This window comes from Xyrauchen texanus, chromosome 9 (genome assembly GCF_025860055.1).
Source record: "Xyrauchen texanus isolate HMW12.3.18 chromosome 9, RBS_HiC_50CHRs, whole genome shotgun sequence".
In the NCBI taxonomy this organism is placed as follows: Eukaryota; Metazoa; Chordata; class Actinopteri; order Cypriniformes; family Catostomidae; genus Xyrauchen; species Xyrauchen texanus.
The window spans coordinates 7,815,025-7,821,024 of record NC_068284.1 but is presented as its reverse complement, the minus strand read 5'-3'; the positions used below and the strand labels follow the sequence as shown (position 1 = coordinate 7,821,024).

General features: G+C 37.5%; 1 protein-coding gene across 1 annotated transcript in view; it reads right to left on the bottom strand.

Annotated features, from left to right (window-relative positions):
• Positions 1–2,046: 2,046 nt before the first annotated feature.
• The window catches only part of LOC127649012 (disabled homolog 1-like), a 51,785-nt gene continuing 47,831 nt past the window's right edge, over positions 2,047–6,000 (bottom strand). Inside the window, exon 15 of the mRNA XM_052133896.1 lies at positions 2,047–2,123. The gene's annotated coding sequence lies outside the window, so the exon portion shown is untranslated. The remainder of the gene's footprint in view (positions 2,124–6,000) is intronic.

Genomic DNA, 6,000 nt, shown 5'->3' with positions numbered 1-6,000 from the left:
CAAGTGGTGAACCTGCAAGCGCTGCCCCAGGAGGAGGCAGACCCAGCCTTGGCGTTGCTGTGTCCGGTGCGTGCTCTTCGCATCTACTTGTACCGCACGCAAAGCTTAAGAAGCTCAGAGCAGCTCTTTGTTTGCTTCTGCGGACAGCGGAAGGAAAGCGCTGTCTCCAAACAGAGGATCGCCCACTGGGTCGTCGATGCCATCACAATGGCATACCATGCCCAGCACGTGCCGCCCCCTGCTGGCCTACGAGCCCATTCTACCAGGGGCGTTGCGGCTTCTTGGGCGTTGTCCCATGGCGTCTCTCTAGCAGACATATGTAGAGCCGCGGGTTGGGCAACACCTAACACCTTTGCGAGGTTCTATAACCTCAGGGTTGAGCCAGTTTCGTCCCTAGTGTTATCAGGTGACACAAACAGGTGAGTTCGGGTCAGCTGGCCGGGTGTATCACTTGTGCATAGCGCCTTTCCCCTCCCTTGAGGCGAAGACGTGTGCTCTTTCCCCAGTTGCGGTCGCAGGAAGTGTGAACCATGGACGTTCTTCTTCCCTAGCCTAGCGGCCGTCGAGTCTTCGGAGAGGCTCGCTGCCGCCCCGATACGGGTGTCACTAGGCCCCTGTACTGAGGTAAGTGCTCCACATGTGCTGGTTGTCCCCTTCGGCAACCTCGTGTGATGTATATCCCGCAAAATGTTTTTCCCACCGGTAAACCGCATCTTCCTTGGACAGAGGGCCCTCTGCCCTGGGTCGCCGTGTTTGTAGTAACTCCTCCCCTCTTGGGTAGGATCTACCACGACGCCGCCCCAGACGATGTGCTTCTGCTCCTAACCGGTAAGTCCATGTGTGTATTCCACTTAACCCACCCCCCCCTCTCGGGGCCGGGTGTGGTCTCCGCGGTGTCCTCCTCTTTGGAGGGATTCCCCCCAGCTAGATGTCTACCACGATTAAAATAATCACAAACAGTGTCCATTAATTTGTTCTCCGTGCACTTGTCGATGATACGAGATATTTGCCTTGGCACTCCTGGAAATGTCATGACGCAGATGTGTCTCCAGCATCGGATCTGTGCAGGCATGCCGTTAAGACCAATCTATAACAGTGCGAGTAATGCTTCACAAACAATAAATGGGCTTTTAAGGATGTATACCTTGTCCTCATGATTAACACAGGCTAACGATTAGGGTAAATTCTGTCACATGACACTACATTTTTGAATTAATGCCAATTTTCTCGACAAAAAGTGTTTCCAGACCAGTTTTTCGCGACATTTGAAGTATCAACATAGAGTTAATGCGCTAAACGGAAAAATATTATGTCGACAATTGTGAAATTTTAGCGATAATTTGCGTTTACATCAGCTATATCGGTAAACTTTTTGAAGCACTACACATTTTGTCACATAAAACCCTTGGATGGAAACATAGCAAGATTGTCTGTTTGGAATAATCAAATATAATTTTAACGAAATAAAGAAAAGAGAATGTGTCGTCTTCCCTTTTGACAATCCATGCAGATGGTCCATATAAGGAAATGTGCTTCTTTACAAGTCTCTGTTCTTTTTGATAAAAAAAAACACAACATTAACATATAATTCCTTCAGTGAAAAAAACAAAAGTAACAAGTTTTTAAACAATTATTTTGGCTCCTCCAAATTTAGAATGCAACCTTCACAGTCAAAGTGATTAATCACTTCTGGTCAAAGCTTAAATACAGAATTGCTGTGATTACAAATGTTTTAGCAGTTCTGCAGATACTGAAAAATATGATAAACTGTCATAGTCCATCAAATTCACAGTTACACTTTGATCTCGTTGATCCAATTTCCAGTATATATAACAGCTTAGTGTTATTATTTCTAATGTAGTCTGCAAGGTTGGCGGCTACTGGTAGACAGTCAAATGAAAGGTGCACTTCATTTATTTAAAATATGTCACCCGTTAGTCCATCTATGTCTATTAAACTGACTGTCATGTTATAAAATGGACTTTCAGCCACTGTCATAGTCATTCAATTGAAGAGTTTGTGAAATATTCCACAGAGCTTTCATTACAGAGTTATTTTATATTGATGTTCATGTGACTTTTGGCTTCTCCATGTGTTCTCCTGCATGTCCAGTGTAACGCTTCCTAAAGATGAGAATACAAATAGTATTTAGTCATCATAAATTATGCAGGAAATCTATTGTTTGCAGGGACTCACAAACAAAAATACTCATATGTCCATGCTAAGTTCCTCTTCTTATTAACCATCTTATGGCACCTCCCTTTGGTATTTGCGGTCATTTTTGACTGGAAGGTTTAGATCTGTAAACCTTTTTTGTGATGATACAATTTCTTAAACTATGCATTTCTTTTGGGATTTTATGCTATTTTGATATTATTTAAATGTATTTTTTTATTTTATTTTACCATGAATTTGCATAAAGAATAAAGCACATTTTTTAAAGAAAAAAAAAATCAGAACCTACACTTCAATAAGTTGAAACATGAAGAAAATATGAGAATGTGACATAAATTGGAGGCAGATTGCTGTCATCTGCTGGACAAAATATAAACATGAATTGAAAACCAAGTCATGCCAATAACAGCCAGTAGAAAGCTGCAGCAAACTACTGTGTAGTCTGATGGCTTGTTGTAACCTAAATAAGGTTAAAATGTAATATTTTAAATTCTAAGGTTAATAAGGTTAATTTTAAAATTGATCAGTTTTTGCAGTTAATGTCATTATGCTTGCAATCAAACCTGACCATGGTGTTACAATTAGAAGACAGAATAAGCATTTTTCTACCAGTAATTTATTTCAAACATATAAAATTCATAACTCAGTAAATGCAAAATAATGTCAAGCATATTAAGATCAAGAAACAGAAATGAACTGTAAAATTCTGAAATTCAATCATAGTATAAAACAGAAGAATCTGAGTAAACATTTAGCAATTTCAAGTACAAATTTATTTTGCAAACCTGTGTGTGTGTGTGTGTGTGTGTGTGTGTGTGTGTGTGTGTGTGTGTGTGTGTGTGTGTGTGTGTGTGTGTGGTGTGTGTGTGTGTGTGTGGGTGTGTATGTGTATGTGTGTGTGTGTGTCTGTGAGATATCAGCTGAAAATCAACAGATGACTTGTACATGTACAACATATGATGAAAAGATGTCTGTAGAGCTCCACTTACTGATGACCTGTTCTGTGTGTGTTCTGCATTGTGAGTGTGTTATCGTCTCACACCTTCTTTTCTGAATGTGTGTGTGATTAGCATTGTGATGGATTTATTTGTGATTGTTTATTTTTTTTTTTTACAAATGTCCAACAATTTTTGAATCAAGTCCAATTTATTTTGTATGTTCAGATGGCAAATGGAGGAAAAGTCACCAAGTCTTGTACTGCTCAGATAAAGGAAACCATTTGTATTAAATGAAGAAAATGTATTTAGTTTAAAAATGACCAAATACCACGTGAGCGATAAGTGAGGACAGCCACAAAGGAATAAGGGGGTCATTCTCAGCAAATGGTGCCATTTGAGTCAGATATTTTTTAATTTATCTTTCGTTTGAAAATGTTACTGCTGAACTTTCAAGAAATCGTATTTTCCCACCTCAGGTTAAAAAGTGCCAGTGCCGTAACTAATCATGTCATTTTGGAACCCTGCATTTAGATTTTCAATGACAGATTCTAAATTATTACATCCAACCATATATTTATGTGTGGTAACAGCCCTGTAAGGTAACAAAAGTTGATACTTGTTCTAGCCTTGAGCCTACCCTAATAGTTTCAACCCATTACAGGAAATTTGGAATTCATATACTTATTATTTGAATAGATATTGGAGTATATTTTGGCAGTATCAGTCAGTTCTGGTGTGCTTTGTAATATATATATATATATAATTAATGGTCATTCTATGAAATCTGTGCCTTTTGTGTCCCTCATTAACATGTGTGTAAACAATAACTTTTAAAATGAATAGCTAAGGCCAACTTTAAAGATGTGTTGTCATTATAGGCCATTTTCGGAATATCAGGAACAATAAAAAAGCAGAGGCTTTTCGCACCAAGTGTAAATAGCAACAAAAGGCATCTTCTTTGAACCATAGTGCAAATAGTGTTGGATGCTTTTCGCACTCCTAATTAAATACTAACATAAAGAATCACTGCAGTGTGTTTATTTAAAGTACCACAGACATGCTACATCAGCCTCTATCTCTAAACCTAACCCTAATCTTACTTAACAAAGATTTACCATGCTTTTACTACATTATGCCATAGTATCACCATGGTATTTTGTAGTAAAATCATAGTAACCACAAAATTAAACATGGTGATTACATTATCACCATATTACTGTAGTAACACCATGATTAACCGCATTAAAACTGTGGCTTCATTGTTACTCTAATATTACTATAGTAAAATCATGGTTCATTGTTCCCAGATCAAACCTTTCTCTCAACTCCCCAACCTTCACCGTGACCTAATCATTGCAGGAAATCAACCTTTATATCCATTTTTATGTATTATTATAAGTAGTATTAAAGAAAACATTATGAGTGGAGACAGGAAACAGGAGGAAAAGAAGTGGGACAAAAAGGGGGATTCGAACCCGGGTTCGATAAAAAAACACATCCACACTGTCTTTACACACTTCAACATTGCAACAGTTTGTCTTTAATTTCTGTTTCCACCAGACTATTTTTGGCAGGTGCAATTTAAACCTAATGCAAATAATACATTTTAATATAATTAAAATCCCGGCAACTATTTTATTTTAACTGGTTTTCTATCGTCTTTCTTCATGGGGATGCCTTCTGATGTGTCAACAACCTTGTGTTTCCAACTTTTCCTTGGGTATTACATGTATTATTATCAAATATGCATAATTTATATATATATACAAAACAAACAAAAAAATATTTTTATATTTATAGACTTATATTTGTGTCCTGAAGTTATTTGTTAAACCTTACTAAAATAATGAACAATTTCATAAATAATAATAATACAAATGTATTAATTTTTAAAGAAATTGTCTGATATAATGTTTAAAATCTTACAGAAAATAACTTTTAAAATCACATTTGAAAAGGAAAAAGCACCAAATTTGACCTTCATTAACCCTCATGTTGTGTTTCCATGTTTTATGGGGACTTTCCATAGACATAATGGTTTTTATAATGTACAAACTTTATATTCTATCCCCTAAACCTAACCCTACCCCTAAACCTAACCCTCACAGAAAACTTTCTGCATTTTTACATTTTCAAAAAACATAATTTATTATGATTTATAAGCTGTTTTTCTCATGGGGACCAACAAAATGTCCCTGCAAAGTCAAAAATGTCAGGTTTTACAATCCTTATGGGGACATTTGGTCCCCACAAAGTGATAAATACATGCTCACACACACACACACACACACACACACACACACACACACACACACACACACACACACACACACACACACACACACACACACAGACAGACAGCATCAACAAAAACAACAACAGCAAAGATCTGATCAAATATAAAAGTACTAATTCATGGGGACAAATGTAGCACAAATGGCACCATTTCCTGAGAAGGCCTCAAGAATCAGAAATATGGTTTGGTTGAGGTTTGATGGATTCAAGTCTGAGTGAAAACAATGCCTTTCAAATGTTTAATTAAATGAGATCCTTCAATTGGCTTTGCTCATTACATATGATGTTTGAGATCCAAAAGTAATCAGTGTTTGAGGTTGTTGGATGCACGGCGTCTCAGCCCAGAAATATAATGGAGACTTTGAGTTAGTGTGCACACACACAAATCACACACAGTGTGAGACAGCAGGGGTCTGTTTACTGATGCACCATCTGCACACACTGTACATGCACATTAACTGTGAGGAAACGGCAATTAAGAACAATAGCAAACAGTTCTTAACAGAAATGTAATTGTTCAAGAGGTTTTAATTAATGACTCCAGTGTTAAGGCCTATTCACACCCAGATGAATATTTAGTGGAAATGTGAAT